Raw genomic sequence first — 17,928 nt, forward strand, 5'->3', positions numbered from 1 at the left:
GGACTCAAGTGTGGCAGCGGTAGTGAGGTTGGCCCAGGATCGAACATTGTTTCGTTCTGCTGTGCATGGGGTTGCTATGCGTCGGTTCCGACTTGATGGCACCTGACAACAACAACAACAGTTAGAACCTACCAGTCACTCCATTAGAGAAAGATGATGTAGTATGCATCCATAAAGATTTATAGCCTCAGAAATTCTATGGAGAAGTTCTACTCTGTTGCTACTGCAGGGAAGTTGCTTATGTCCTGAGTTGTTTGGTGGTGGACTTGGTGGAATTAAGCAAATTTTTTTGGATTCACATAGTTTGACACTCCCTCTGTAATTGGCAGAATACACTAAAAGTGGTATAAGACTTTCCCAATAAATTCTAGAGGTAGGAAATAGAAATGGCCCTTATATGTTCAACAGCTCACAAAAACATTAATGAGTCAAAAGTCTAAGCTTATGATTTTTCTTTTTAATTTTATCATTGTTTATATATTTGTTTTGTGTGTCAGTGTGTCTGTGTGTATTTGCTTTGAATTGAGGCATTCTAGACTGTGATGGGGTCATGGTGTGGCCCTATGGCTTAATGTTCTAGACTGCAATGTCAATTTGAATGGCAAGGCCAGTAGTTCAAGTTCACCAGCTGCTCCTTGGAAACCCTGTGCAGGGTCACTATGGGTCGGAACTGACTCAACAGCACTTAACAACAACAACAGCAAAAGACTGTGATATTAGCCATCCAATATTCAATAAAGGTAGTAAAAACTTAATCTCCCAATGTACTTATAAAGGTTTTCTTATTCTTTATATATTTTTAAGACTTAAACCAAAAGATCCTTTTGACTACTTATTTGCTGTATTGATTATATTTCTGGTCACTTTAAGGGATTAAAGCTGTTGGACACCATTAGAATCCTTGAGATCCGGTTATAATTTTGTCATCAACTACCACACGGCAGCTCCATGATTCTCTGCTACAGTCTTTGTGTATGTTGTTGTTAAGAGACATAGAGTCAGTTCCAACTCAGTGTAGCTAAAATAAAATTGTCTTCTCTCATTTCCCGTCCTCTGTTAGTCTGTTATTAAGTAGCTGGTAAGAGCTGTAATTGATATACTAGAGGTAGTTTGGTGGTTTGGTAATTCACAAATAAATGATTTCTTTAGGTTTGTCCTGAATAATGTTTGTGTTTTGGCATTCTAATTTACACACACACATACACACACACACACACACACAAATGCCTTTTGTACCTGAAAGGTATATTTCAAGAAACAGTACATTTCTAAAAGTATTCTATATTTACAAAACATGTTGTTGTTGTTGTTATATGCCGTGGAGTCGATTCCGACTCCTGGTGACTCTGTACAGGGTTTCTGAGGCTGTACATCTTTATGGGAGCAGAAAGCCTCATCTTTCTCCTGAGGAACAGCTGGTAGTTTAGAACTACTGACCCTGAGGTTAGCAGCCCAATTAATAACCACTGTGCTACATAGTTCTTTATTAAATTCACCCCCAGCAGCATCACCAAAAAACTGCTACTACTATTGCTCTCAAGTGCTCACTTGTCTGAGAAAAATAGAAGGAGCAGCTACCACTGATGGTTTTCAGATTTTCCTTTGCTTGACATTTCTGATGCATGTGTCAGCTGCCCAAGAATTGCCTATGGCATGAAACAGGGTAAAATTAGACTTCATTGAATTATAGAAACAGTCGCCTTAGACAAATATACCATAAGAAATGCCATAAATTGTAACGATGAGACATTGGTTTTGAGGTAGAGGCTTTGGACATACTACCATAAAAAGTGTAATAAATTGTAAGGATGAGGTATTGGTTTTGAGGTGAAGAAAGTGTGTTATATTATATTGTAGTGCCTTGGAATAAAATACATGCCCATATTCAAGATTTAAATAGAACATTCTGCATTAAGAAACACTCATATTTCCTGCTTCTTTTCTTTGACTGAAGCGATGAACAACTCAGCTGTCAGTATAGCTTGCAATTTTATAGTTGAAAGGAGGATGAAATATGTGCTTTACATTCCTAAAAATCTTTAGTGATAGATGTACAGCTAGGAGAGACTAAATCATATTATTGTTTTTATTAAGTGCTGTCGAGTCAGTTCCAACCCATAGAGACCCTGTGTAGGATTTCCAAAGAGCAGCTGGTGAGCCTGAACCACCAACTTTGAAGTTCAAATGGCTGTGCAGTCTGATGCATTAACCCACAGTGCCACACCAGAACTCTATTGGCATATCAAGACTCAACAACAAACGTGGGATTTTTTGTTCATAGTTATTAAACAATCTCAGATTTTTAAATTAAATGCTGAAATGAATGACTAATATCACAAGCACTAGACTGCTCAACACAAAGTTAGCGGTTCAAAGTCACCAGTCACTCTGGGAGAATGATAAGTGTATCTCCCCTGTAAAGATTTATAATCTCAGAAACCCTATATAAGATTGCTATATGTCAGAATTGACTTGATGACAATGGTTTAGTATTGGTTTTTACATTGAAACAAACATCCTAAATATTTGCAGTTTTCAGTGTGTCAAAGAATAGAAGCCCTGCTCAGTCACCCTGTAATAAACTTTTTAAAAGCAACATGTTTTAAAAATAAACTGATTAGATGAGTAAAGGATATTGCTGCCATGGTGTACTACCCAAAATGACTAGTGTAAGAAATCCTAACAGCAAAACTATAAATTTCACAGTTTCATGTTGTGAAAGCTTCTATTTCCATTTGGCCAATACCCAAGATGTACAGTGTTGTTATTGTTAGATGCCATTGAGTTGGTACCAACTCATAGCGACCCTATGCACAACAGAACAAAACTCTGCCCAGTCCTGGACCAACCTCACAATTGTTGCCACACTTGAGCCCATTGCTGCTGCCACTGTGCCAATATATCTGGTTGGAAGTCTTCATATTTTTCACTGACCCTCCACTTTACCTTACATGATGTCTTTCTCCAGAGATTGGTCCCTCCTGATAAATTGTTGAAAGTATTAGAGGCTAAGTCTGGTCATCCTGGTTTCCAAGGAATATTTTGACTATACTTCTTCCAACAGATTTGTTTGTTCTTTTGGCCATCCATGGTACTTTAAATACTCTATTTCAATAACATAAATCAATTGCATCAATTCTTCTATGGTCTTCCTTATTCACTGTCCACATTTCACATGCATATAAGATTATTGAATACACCCTGGCTGGGATCAGGTGCACCTTAGTCCTCAAACTGACATAACTGTTCTTGCACATTGTGTAGTAGATCTGCCTAATGCAAAATCTCATTTGATTAGGAAATCAAATGCTGCTTCCATGAGTGTTGATGTTTGATCTAAGCAAAGTGAAGTCAAGACTTTCTCCATTTATCTTGATGTTATTTGTCTAGCTGTGAGGATGTTTGCTTTCTTTACATTGAGGTGCAACTCATACCAAAGACTCTGGTCTTTGATCTTCATCAGTAAGTATTTTAAATCCTCCTCTCTTTTAGCAAGCAAGTTTGCATCATCTGCATATCACTGGTTGCCACATTCTTTGTACAATCCAGTTTCTCGGATTATTTGCTCAGATTACTGGTTGAATAAGTATGGTGAAATAATACAACCCTGGTGCACACCTTTCCGGATTTTGAACCATTCAGTGTTCACTTGAATGACTGCCTCTTCGTCTATGCACAGTTTCATCATGAGCATAATTAAGTGATCTGGAATTTACATCCTTTTAAGTATTATCTATAATTTGCTATACTCTCCACAGTCCAATGCTTTCTGCACAGTCAATAAAACACAAGTAAACATATTTCTGGTATTCTCTCCTTTCAACCAAGATCCTTCTGGTGTCAGACATTTCTCTTGTTCCAAGCCCTCTTCTGAATCAGGATTGAATTTCTGGTGGCACCCAATAGCTTGCTGCAACTATTTTGGAATTATCTTCAACAAAATTTTAATTCCATGTGATATTAACGATATTGTTCAACAATTTCCATTCTCTGTTGTGTCAAATTTCTTTGGTATGAATATAAATATGGATCTCTTGCACTTTGTTGCTCAGATAAGCATTATTGCTATTGTTAGGTGCCATCTAGTCTGTTCCCACTCATAGCAAACCCATGCACAACAGAACAAAATACTGCCCGTTCCTGTGCCAAACTCTCAATTGTTGCTATGCTTGAGTACATTGCTGCTACCACTGTGACAATCCATCATGTTGAGGGCCTTCCTCTTTTTTGCTGACCCTTCACTTTACCAAGCACGATGTTCTTCTCCAGAAACTGGTGGCTCCTAATAACATGTCCAAAGTATGTGAGACAAAGTCTCGCCATCCTGGATCTTAAGGAACAATCTGATTTTACCTTTTACAACACAGATTGGTTTGTTCTTCTGGCAATTCATGGTACTTTTAATATTCTCTTCAAACACCATAACTCAAATGTATCAATTCTTCTACAGTTTTTCTTATTCGTTGTCCAACTTTCACATGCATTTGAGGCTATTTAAAATATCATGGCTTGGGTCAGGCCCATCTTAGCTTTCAAACTGAGACATTTGTTCTTGAACACTTCAAACAGATCTTGTATAACAGATTTGCCTAATGCAGTAGCCATTTTATTTCTTTTAAAAAGAAAACTTTTATTTGTAGTCTTTCTCTCCATCCTCATAGTGTGTCTGAAGCTGGAAGCTCACGTGATAGCCATCCACCATGGGTGACTCTGTTGACATTTAAAATACCAGTGACATATCTTCCACCATCACGGCAACACACATGCCATTATAGTACCACAAATTGACAGATGAATGGTGGAAATGGATACTGGTAAAGAACAATAAATACTAGTAAAGAATTATAAATGTTCAACCATTTCAAGAGACACCGTATGATTAAGAACTGATGGTACATAAGGAAGTAATTCAAGCTGCATTGAAAGCTGTAAAGAAAAACAAAACTCCAGGAATTGTCAGAATACCTATCAAAATTGTTGAGCAAACTTATGTAACACTGGAGTCACTCTCTCATTTATGCCAAGAAGTTTGAAAGAACACAATGTGGCCAACCAATTAGAATACACCTAATTTGTGCCCATTCCAAAGTCAGGTGACCCAACGTATGTTAAAGTTATGTAAGAATATTCTTTGTATCATATGCAAGTAAGAATTTTCTGAAGATAATTCAACAACAGCTTCAACTGTAATCAACAGGGAACCATCAAGTATTGAAGCTGGATTCTAAAGGGAATGTGGAACTAAGGATGTCAATGCTGATGTCTGTTGGATCATGGCTGTAAGCAGATAATACCAGAAAGTTGTTTACTTGCACTTTATTAACTATTCAAAGACTTTTATTGTAATGATCATGACATGGTATGGACAACATTGCAAAGAATGGGTATACCAGAATATTTTTTGTGCTCACGAGGAACCTTTACACAGACCAAGAGGTAGTCATTCCAGAGACAAAGGGGATACTGAATGGTTGAAAATCAAGAAAGACATGCACACCTGGATTGTGTCCTTTTACCATACTTATTCACTCTGTAAACTGAGCAATAGTCTCATAACCTAGATTATATGAAGAAAAACATGGGGTTACAATTGGAGGAAGAATTATTAACATCCCGAATGTTGCAGATGATACAACCTTGCTTGCATGAAGCTAAGAGGACTTAAAATACTTAATGATGAGGCTAAAACACTGCAGGTTTTGGTGTGGATTGCACATCAGTGTAAAGAAAACAAAAATCCTCACAACTGTACCAATAAATAATATCAGGACAGATGGACAAAAGATTGATGCTGAGGTGGTGAAAAGAGACAGTCAAAACAAGGCCAGGGGCAGACTGTGGAACAGACCATAAATTGCTCATATGCAAGTTAAGGCAGAGGCTGAAGAACATAAAAATAAGTCCATAAGATCCAAACTATGATCTTTAACTTATCGCACCTTAATTTAGAGGTCATCTAAAGAAGAAATTTGTTACATTAGAAACTAAATGATGAAGACCAGAAAAATTGTGAGATGACATCAAGAACATCATACAGGAAGAAAGCAAAAGGTCATTAAGAAAACAAGAAAGAAAGGAAAAGCCTAAAATGGATGTAAGAAGAGACTTGCTATCCAGGGTAGACATGCAAAAGCAAATAGAACAAATGAGGATGCAAAAGTGCTGTACAGAAATTTTCAAAGAGAAAATTGAGAAGACAATGCCAAGTATTATAACAAAATGTGGCAATACATGGAAATTAGAAAACCAAAAGGGAAAAACACACTCAGCATTTCTCAGGTTGAGGAAACTGAATTAAAAATTGAAGCCTCAACTTGAAATACTGAAGGATACTATGGGATACATATTAAATGATGAAGAAAACATCAAAATAAGATGCAAAGAAATACACATTGTACCAAAAAGAAATGATTGATGTTCAACCATGTCAAGAGATGACATACGATCAAGAGCCGGTGATACTGAAGAAAGAAGTTCAAGGTACATTGAAGGCATTGACAAAAACAAGGCACCATGAACTGGTAGATTATAAATTTAAATCTTTCAACAAACTGATTTAACATTGGAGGAACTCACTCATCTATGCCAAGAAGTTTTTGAAGACAGGTACCTGGCCAACTGAGAAGAAGAGATCCATATTTTTGCCCATTCCAAAGAGAGGCCCAACAGAATGTGGACATCATTGGATATCATTAATATCACAAGCAAGTCAATTTTTGTCAAAGATAATTTAATACTACATTGACAGAGAACTACCCACGTTTCATGCTGGATTCAGAGAAGTACAAAGAATAAGGGATATCATTGCTGACATCAGATGGATCTTGGTTGAAAGCAGAGAATACCAGAAAGATATTTACCTGTGCTTTATTGACTATGAAAAACCTTTTGATTGTGTGGATCATGGTAAGCTTTGGATCACATTTTAGAGAATGGGTATTCCTGAACATTTAATTCTATTAATGAGGAAAATGTACATAGACCAACAGACAGTTATTCTATAAGAACATAGGGAACACTGAGTGACTTAAATTAGGAAACATGTGTGCCAGGGTTTTATTATTTCACCATACTTATTCAATCTGTATTTTGAGGATACAGTCTGAGAAACTGGATTATATGAAAAAGAATGTGGCATCAGGTTTTGAGGAAGACTCATTAACAACTTGTGATATGCAGATGATACCACCTTGCTTACTGAAAATTAAGAGGACTCAAATTCCTTATTTGTGAAAATAAAATACTTTTTGGCTTGTACCTTAATTATCACAACTAGACCAATATAAAACATCAAGATAAATTGAGAAAAGGTAGAAGTTGTCAAAGACTTCATTTTGCTTGGATCAACCATCAACACTCATGGAAGCAGCAGTCAGGAAATCAAATGACATATTGCATTAGGCAATTTTGCTGCACAAGATCTCTCTAAAGTGATCAAGAGCAAAGATGACATTTTTAGGGCTAAGATGTACCTGTCCCAAGCCATGGCATTTTCAAGAACATCTTATACATTTGAAATTTGAACAGTGAATAAGGAAGATGGAAGAAGAACTGATGCATTTGAGTTATGGTGTTGAAGGAGAATATTAAAATAACCACACACTGCCAAAAGAACAAACAGATCTGTGTTGGCAGAAGTACAGCCAGAATGCTTCTTTGAAGCCAGGATGACCAGAGTTTGTCTCATATACTTTGAATATATTGTCAGAAGGGACCTATCCTTGAAGAAGTACACCATTCTTGGTGTAGGGTCACCGAAAAAAAGGAAGACCACCTTTCTTGGTGTAGGGTCACCGAAAAAAAGGAAGACCACCAACATGATGGATTTCACAGTGACAGCAACAAGGGGCTCAAACTTAAGAGTGACTATGACGTTGGTGTAGAACAAATACATCTATATTGAAAGAAGTACACCAAGAATGCTTCTTGAAATCCCAGATGGGAAGACTTCATCTCTCATACTTCAGACATGTCCTGGAGAAAGTAAAGTTGATGGTCACCAAAATAGAGAAAGACCCCCAAGTAGTAGCTAGATTGACACAGTGATAGTAACAATGAGTTCAAGCGTAACAACAATTGTGAAAATGAGAGCAGGCATTGCTTTATTCTGTTGTACACAGGGTCAGTATGAGTTAGAACCTTCTTTATAACAACTGAAAACAACAACAACAACAATATATTGTGGTTGTAGTTGTGTCCCATATCGGCAGCTTAAGGTTTCTGAGACTATAAATCTTTAATGGATATGAAAACCTCATCTTTTTCCTGCAGTGTCTCATGCATACTCAAATTGCTAAGCTTGCAGTTAGCAGTCCAACACCTAACCTCCTATGTTGGTGTTAGGTGCCGTTGACTTGATACTGACTCATACTGACCCTATACACAAAAGAACAAAACACTGCCTTGTTCTGCACTAACCACACAATCATTGTTATGTTTGAACCAATTGCTGCTGCTATTGTGTCAGTCCATCTTGTTGTAGACCTTCTAGTTTTTCTCTGACCTTCCACTTTACCAATCATGATATCCATAATCAGTCACTCATGATAATATGTCCCAATATGAGAGACGAAATCTGGCCATCTGGGCTTCCAAGGAGCATTCTGGTTGTACTTTTTCCAACACACATGTTTGTTTATTTGGCAGCCCATGGTACTTTTAATATTCTTCTCCAGCATTATATCTCAAATGCATCGATTCTTCTACAGTCTTCCTTACTCACTATCCAACTTTCATTATACCACTATATATACATCTTTAGATTTGATACAATCTCTAAACAATTAACAAATGATTGGTTGAATGATTGAGTGATAACAAAGCAGATTCAAAAGAAAAAGCAATTTAATATTAGAAAAGCTGAGTGATGATTCTGCTTCGCTAAATAAATATCCTCCTAGAATCCACAGAAGGCTTGGGTCTGGGATTCTATTGTCATTCATTTGTAGGCACTAATGATTGAGATGTTGTTTTTACTTTGTTATTGTTAGGTGCCCTCTAGTGGGTTCCAACTCATAGCAACCTTTGTACAAAAGAATGAAACACTGTCTGGTTCTTCTTTTCAGTCATATATATGTTTTAAAGGTTCAAAGGAATCTATTCTTTTCCCCCCATCTATTATATTACAAAGATTAGAGTACTAGACTACAAACAGAGTCATCAGCAGGAATCCAAAGAATAAAAACATGACAGTCTGCTTCTATAAAGATTTAAAGTCTGGGAAACCCTGGGGAAGAGCTGTTATGATCTATTGAGATTAATGAGTCAGAATCTACTCAATGGCAATATGTTTCACAAATGATTATTATCCTAAAATACTATAAAGAAGAATATAACAAACCATTTGAAAATTTGTCTCTATTTAGATTCAGTTGTTGTTGTTGTTGAGTGCCGTTGAGTAGATTCTGACCCATAGCGATTTGGATTCTGTATAGGGTTTCCAAAGAGCAGCTGGTGAGTTTCAACCACCAACCTTGCAGTTCAAAGAACTTTGTAGTCTGGCGCATTAACCCACAGCACCACATCAGGACTCCTTAGATGCAGTTGTTGTTGTTCTTGTTGTTATGTGCCATCGAGTCAGTTCCAACCCATAGCGATACTGTATCCGGAAGAGTTACTGGTGAGCTTGAAACACAAACTTGCAGTTCAAACGGCTATGCAGTCTAGTGCATTAACCCATAGCACCAAAGGCTTTTATTCCAAATGAGAGTTAGACCTAGGCCAGGTAAAATGAACAAGAAATTCAATTAACGACTACTTTCTTTGTCTATAAATTTTTACTTGAAATCCTATTAGATTACGTGAACAATATTCTTCCTCTTATTAAATAAATATAAAAATATCAGAGGTTTGGAAAATATGAGTGATGCAATTTATCTCAATTGTATACCTAAAAAGTGTTATATTGGCAAATGTGTTATCTACATTTTTGTAACAAAAAAAGATTTGAAAACTCAACATGAATAGTGAAATAGGATGAATTTATAGATAGAAGATTGATGATAGACAAACAGATATATGAAGTTATTGCCCTGGTTCCTTTACCCACCAGCTACATTAACAGGAGAAAGTTTCTGTTTCTTTTTGTCTTGGTTTCTTTATTTGTAAAGTGATGATAAGAATGGTTGCTACTTCAAAAGTTTTTGGCAGAGCTAAATGAGCAAGTAATTATACATATATAAGAATGGTTATACAATATAAAATAATATGTAAATGTTTGCCGTTACTATCATTATTATACTGGGTTTCAATTTTAAATAAAATTGACGTCAACATGCATGAAATGTCATGCAAGACCTCATGACTTTGGAGGTGTATGAAATTCTGCCTATTTTAAAGTACAAGTGTAGGATTGTTAGAAAACTATTTCTATTTAGAAGAATGGGATAGAAGTATTTATTAATTAGAGTGGGAACAGAGAAATGCAAGATTTCAGAACAATATTAATATATATATATATATATATATATATAAATCATACACCATTAATTTGAGATTTCCCTCTTTTATTTTAAATGACGCATTTAAAAAAATTTTTTTTGACAGAGGAGGAAACTTCAGTAGATAATTTTTTGAAGCATTATATAGCAATGGTATTTTTACAATCTATGTTCTTAATTTAATTTTAAGCTGATATAAAAACATTATAATTTGAATGTACAACTTGTCCCTTTTATATTATTTTATTATAAGTTTGTATAAAATCCTTCTTAACCTGATTTCACAGATACTTCATAGCTCCACTTTTTCTTCACTTCCTCCACACACCTACCTTCCATTCATTTTCTCTTCTTTCATTCATAAAGCACAATAATTCTTACAGTTTCTAGAATTGTGCATTAACAGTTTATTCTATCTGGAATAGCTTCTTCCATCTTCACCTGGGAAATTTTTACTATTTTCTTGAAACACCACCAAAAATAGTCATAACTTCTGTGATATCTTTGGGTAAAGTGAATTCCTCTATTAATTCTCATTGAAGAATTCACACAAGTTTCATCTCTCAGGGGAGAGTAAGGTGAGCACCTCTAATAGATGTGTATTTGTATGGATGAGGAGTGAGTAGTGACAGAAAGATCTGTACAGTTTTCTTTGCCTCCCCATATCAGTTGTAGAAATTCAGAATAGTTTGCATCTCTTTAGGCGTCTTGCTCTGGTTAGTCCCACTGATTCTGAGTTCCACAGAAGTTCATGTGACTGACTACTGCTTCTCACTCAGATATCTGACTAAATGTCACTTCAAAAGACAGGTCTTTCCTTAGCCCCAACTTTCTCCAGGAAAACTCTATCATCCTTCATTTTATTTACTTCATATTTCATTTATTATTTATTTTATTTTATTATTAGAAGGAGAAGGTGTTTAAATAGAGAAAAGGAATACATTCCCAGAAGTGGAATTGACTGATCAAAACTAATACATATTAAGACTTGGATACATTTTGCCAAGTTTCTATCCAGATATATTCTATTGCTCTTGCTATCATTTTATGGCATGTACAAATTTAATAAGGATATATAATTGCACCATTTGTTATAGAGACCACTTATTTTATTTTTTACAATATACCAGTCATTGTGCTAAGTGCTATAATACATTAAATGTCGTTTTACATGTATTAAGTTTAGCAATTTGCACTTCCACTGGTAATATAAGAGTGCTCATTTTAACATATTCCTACTATTATTTTAAATATCTTTTATCATTGGAGATTTATAGTGCTTTGTTAACTTGAATTTCTTTAATGACAAATAAGGTAGAACTTGTTTTCATCATATTTTTCTTATTTGCTGATCATTTAATTACTTTATTTGTTAAGGCCAATTGGTAACATTTATCATTCCTTTTAATTACTATTATCATTGTGTGTATGTGTGTATGTGTGTGTGTGTGTGTATAATCATACATTTTAAATAATGCCTAAGAAAGGGGAACTGTAAGCCTGGATCACATATCTGCTAATTATATTTTCAGTTTGCATTTTAATTGTGCTATGATTTACTGTACATTAGAATCAAAAGACAGAAGTGTTGTGGAATGCAACAATACATTGACAGAGAACTTCCAGAGGTTCAAATCAGATTCAGAAGAGGACAAGAAATGAGGGATATCACTGCTGATGTCAGATGGATCTTGGCTGAAATCAGAGGACACCAGAAAGATGTTTACCTGTGATTTATTGACTACACAAAGGTTTTTGATTATTTGGGTCTTGACAAGCTATGGACAATAGTGCAAAGTATAAATATTCCATAACACTTAATTGTACTCATGAGGAACCTGTACATAGACCAAGAGGCAGTTGCTAAAACAGAACAAGGGAACACCAAATAGTTTAAAATTAGGAAAAGTGTGTGCCAGAGTTATATTCGTTCACCATACTTATTCAACATGTATGCTGAGCAAATAATCTGAGAAGCTGGATTATATGAAGAAAAACATTCCATCAGGATTTGCAGAAGATTCATTAACAACCTGCAATATGCAGATGCTACAACCTTGTTTGCTGAAAGTGAGGAGGACTTAAAATATTTAATGATGAAGATCAAAGAGCACAGCCTTCAGTATGGAAGGCATCTCAATAAAAACAAAACAACCAAAAAACACACAAAAATCCTCACCACTGAACCAATAAACAGCACACATATCAATGGAAAAGAAATTGAAGTTTTCAAAGACTTCCTTTTGCTCTGATCAAAATTGGCAATCCTCATGGAAGCAGCAGTTAAGAAATCAAAGGATGTATTGCATTAGGCAAATCTGCTGCACAAGAACTTTTTAAAGTGTCCAAGAGCAAAGATATAAGTTTGAGGACTAAGGTGCACCTGACCCAAGCCATAGTATATTCAATAACCTCATATGCATGTGAAAGTTGGATAGTGAATAAGAAAGACTTTAGAAGCATTGATGCATTTGAGTTAAGGGTGTTGGAGGAGAATATTTAAGGCACCATGAACAAATAGATCTATGTTGGAAGAAGGGCAGCCAGAGTGCTCCTTGGAAGCCAGGATGGTCAAATTTCATAACTCATACTTCAGAATATTGTCAAGAAGGAGTAGTCCTTGGAGAAGGATATCATGTTTGGTTAAAGCGCAGAGTCAGAGAAAAAGAGGAAGACCCCCCCAACGAGATGGATTGGCAACAGTGATGGGCTCAGGCATAGCAAGGATTGTGAGGTTGACCAAAGATCAGGCAGTGTCTCTTTTTTCTTTGTGCATAGGATTGTTATGAGTCCACACTGATCAACCACACCTGACAACAACCACAACATGCTCTTCTGACATACAAATTTCAAATTTGTAGAGAGAAAAATGACAATTTTTCCAGCAATTATGTTCAGACATGTCTTTGCCATAATAAAATATATCAAGTTAACGCACTTTTATCTAGAGTACTTAAATTTTAGCTTTACATTTAATGACTGAGTTTAACCCACAGTTTTTGTTCAATCAAAGTCTTCATCCTCCAAATTATTCTTCACATTGCAAAAATATTTGATCTAGCAGCTGCATATCTCCAAGTACCTAAATAAAGTTGGTAAAATCCTTAAATGCCTTCAAGCACCCCTCAAATTATAAAATAACCTAGCAGTTTCTTCAATAACTGTTCTCTATAAATTTTCCCAGAAAAATGTTCCTTCTATTGAACTACACACCTATACTTCCTTCTCATAAAACTACCTCAAGTCTGGAGTATTGACTATGTCCTCTCAGATCCCTATGTTCTTGCAATTACAGTTCTTAATAAAAAACACACACAAACATTTCAGAACTAAGTTTAGGCATCATTTTCACTTTTATCTTTGAATTTCAGAATATTATACATAATATATATTCTACAAAAAGTTGGCTAAATGAATGATGTAATTATTTTCAATTTTAAAAAGATATATTTCTAACAAAGATAACTGATAAATATGAAAGGAATCATAATGTACCTTATGAGATGAAGCACAGAAAAATTGAATAGATTTTACTAAAAGTTGATATGATATAATTAGAAGTCTAGAAGCAAATCTGGAAAACACACACACACACACACACACACACACACACACTTTCCTATCTAAGATCAACATAGAATAATATTATATACATAGACCTCAACTGGCTGGAATACACAGGAATTGCAGCTATGGAAGGAGACCATGGAAAAACTCCGTATCATCAGCCAAAACAAGACCTGAGGCAGACTGTGGAACAGACCATCAATTGTTTATATGCAAATTCAGGATGGAGCTGAAGAAAATTAAAACAAGTCCATGAGAACCAAAATAAGGCATTGACTATATCACACCTGCATTTTGGGATCATGTAAAGAACAGATTTAGATTCACTGGGTACTAAAGATGGAAGACAAGAAAAGTTGTGGGATTATATCAAGAAGATTATACAGGAAGAATGTAAAAGGTAATTTAGAAGATAAGCAGGGAGGCAAAGTCCAAAATGGATGTCAGGAAAGATGCTGAAACTTGCTCTCAGCGTAGAGATAAAAAAAAAAAACCAAATGGAAGAAATGAGGAGGTACAAGAACTAAACAGAAAGTTTCAAAGATCAGTTTTACAATACAAACACAAATATTATAATGAAATGTGCAAAGACCTGAAGTTAGGAAACCAAAAGGGAAGAACACTGTTAGTATTTCTCAAAGTGAGGGACCTAAAGAAAAAAAAATCAAGCCTTGACTTGTGATATTGAAGGATTTATGGGCAAAATATTGAATGATGCAGAAAGTATCAAAAGAAGATGGAAGAAATAAGCAGAATAACTGTAGCAAGATGTTCAAAGTGTATTGAAGGCCTTGTCAAAGAACATGTCACCTGAAATTGATGGACTAGATAAGAAATCTTTCAATAAGCATTTGTAGCACTGGTCGCTCTCTCTCTCATTTATGGCAAGAAATTTGGGAGACAACTACCAGGTCTACTGACTGGAAGACATCCATATTTATGTTCATTCCAAAGACAGTTGACCCAATAGAATGTGGAAAACATCAGACAATATCATTGATATCCTATGGAAGTACAATTTTGTTAAAGATAATTAAAAAAAAAATGGCCAAAGCCATACAGAAAAGTTCCAAAGGTTCAAGCTATTATTCAGAATAAGGGCTATCATTTCTGATATCAGATGAATAGTGGCTGGAAGCAGATAATATAAAAAAGATGTTCACTTGTGCTTTGTTGACTATGCAAAGGCTGTCAACTGTGTGCATCATAACAAGCTATTGAGCCTTGAGAAGAATGACTATTCCAGAAAAGTTAACTGTGCTCATGAAGAACGTATGCATAGACCAAGAGGCAGATGGTTGTGCAGAACAGAACAAGGGAACACCAAATAGTTCAAAATTAGGAAAGGTGTACCCCAAGGTTGTGTTCTTTCACCATACTTATTTAATCTGTATGTGAGGCAAATAATTCATGAAACTGGATAATATGAAGAAAAACGTGGCATCAGGATTGGAGGAAGACTCATTAACAACCTGCAATATGCAGATGATACAACCTTGCTTGCTTAAAGTGAAGAGGACTTAAAATACTTAACTGATGAAGATCAAAGATCACAGCCTTTGGCATGGGTTGCTCCATAATGTAAAGAAAACAAAAATCCTCACCACTGGGCCAATTAACAACATCCATATCAATGGAGAAAAGATTGAAGTTGTCAAAGACTTCATTTTGCTCTGATCAAAGTTGGCAACACTCATGGAAGCAGCAGTTAAGAAATCAAATGACATATTGCATTGGGCAAATCTTCTACACAATACCTCTTTAAAGTGTTGAAAAGCAAAGATGTTAGTCTGAGGTGTTAGATTTGCCTGATTCAAGCCATGGTATTTTCAATAACCTAATATGCATGTGAAAGTTGGACAGTGAATAAAGAAGACAGTAGAAGAATTGTAGCATTTGAATTATGGTGCTGGAGCATGATATTGAAAGTACCAAGGCCTGCCAAGAAAGCAAACCAATGTGTGTTGGAAGAAGTACAGCCAGAGTACTTTCTCTTTGGAAGCCAAGATGGTCAAACTTCATCTCTCATATTTGGGATATATTATCAAGAGGGACCAGTCCATGGCGAAGTACATTATGTTTGGTAAAGTGGAGGGTCAGAGAAAAATGGAAGATGTCCAGTGAGATGGATTTGCAGAATGGAAGCAGCAATGGGTTCAGGCATAACAACGACTATGAGGTTGGTTCAAGAACGGGCATTGTTTTGTTCTGTTGTGCATTGGGTCACTATGAATCAGTACTGACTCGATAGTATCTAACAACAGCATCTAAGTTCTTGTGGCAGACAAATCATTCTGAATATGCAGGAGAAAAATCCACACATAGTTTTTAGCTTTATTTTGAAAAAATTTTAGATTTACAAGTGGTGTAAAGAGAATACATGCATTAAAAAAAAAAAAAAAAACTCCCATCTATTTCACGCAGCGTCCCCTTATGCCACCATTTGTTTTTGCTAGTTGCTGACTTTATGTATAACAAGAAAACATTATCCAATAATGTACTATCCTCACTATAATTACTATATTTGAAGACAATGTTTTAGCTACTGTGTCAATCAATTTCATGGTGGGTTTCCCTTATTTAGAGTACCTCTGTACTTTAGGAAATATGGTATTTTTCTATTAATTATTCTTTCCTATAATTTCTTGTCTAAAGTAAAGCAAGACAAATCTTCACCAACTTAGTTCTTAGTAATATTCTTACTGTAACTTCTCTAATATAGACCTGTTTGTTCTTCTGGAAGTCCAGGGTATATTCAATAATCTTCACAAACACCACAGTCCAAATGTATGAATAATCCATGAATTGTGATTTATCATTTTCCAATTTTCAATTACATATATTGTTGTTAGGTACATCAATTCACTTCTGACTCATAGCAAACCTATGCTCAACAGGACAAAACACTGTCTAGTCACTATCCTCAGAATTCTCATACTCCATCCCACTGTGTCAATCCATCTCATCGGGGGTTCCTCTTCTTTTTAGCTGACCTTCCACTTTACCAAGCATGATATCCTTCTCCAGGGACTATTCACTCCTGATAACATGTCTGAAGTATAAGAAACGAAGTCTCACCATCCTGGCTTCTAAGGAAGCCACTGTACTCCTTGCAAGGCCAATATGTTTGTTCTAGCACTTCATGGTACTTTCAATATTGTTCTCCAATTCTATAGCTCAAATGCATCAATTCTTCTATAATCTTCCTTATTCTTTGTTAAACTTTCATATGCATCTGAGGCTATTGAAAATATTGTGGAAAAGGTTAGGAATACCTGTATCCTCAGACTGATATATTTCCTCTTGAAAATACTTTAAAGAGGCATTATTCAGCAGATTTGCCTAATGCAATATGTCACTTGATTTCATGAGTGTTGATTGTGGATCCAAACAAACTGAAGCCTTTAAAAACATCAATCTTTTTGCCATTTATCATGATGCTTTTTATTGGTCCAGTGTTAAGGAGTTTTGTTTTCTTAATATTGAGGTACAATCTATGCTGAAGGCTATAGTCTTTGATCTTCCTTAGTATGTATCTTAAGAGATTTTTGCTTCCAGCAAACAAGGTTGTATAACCTGCACATCAATGGTTGTTAATAAGTCTTCCTCTTTGCTTGTGATAGGGATGATATTGTCTGATGATTTCCACATCTATTGATCACCTCTCTTTGGAATGGGCACAAATACAGATCTCTTCCAACTGGTTGGCGATGTAGCTGTTTTTAAATGTCTTGGCATGGGTGAGTGAGTGCTTCCCATGCTTCATTTGTTTGCTGAAATATTTTAATTTGTATTTCATCAATTCCTGGCATCTCTTCTTCTGCAATTCCTTCAGGGCACCTTGGGCCGCTTCCTTCAGTACTGTTGGTTTTTAATCATATGTTACCTCTAGAAATGGTAGAAAATCTACCATTTCTTTTTG

Source organism: Chrysochloris asiatica, unplaced genomic scaffold (genome assembly GCF_000296735.1).
Source record: "Chrysochloris asiatica unplaced genomic scaffold, ChrAsi1.0 scaffold00216, whole genome shotgun sequence".
NCBI lineage: Eukaryota > Metazoa > Chordata > Mammalia > Afrosoricida > Chrysochloridae > Chrysochloris > Chrysochloris asiatica.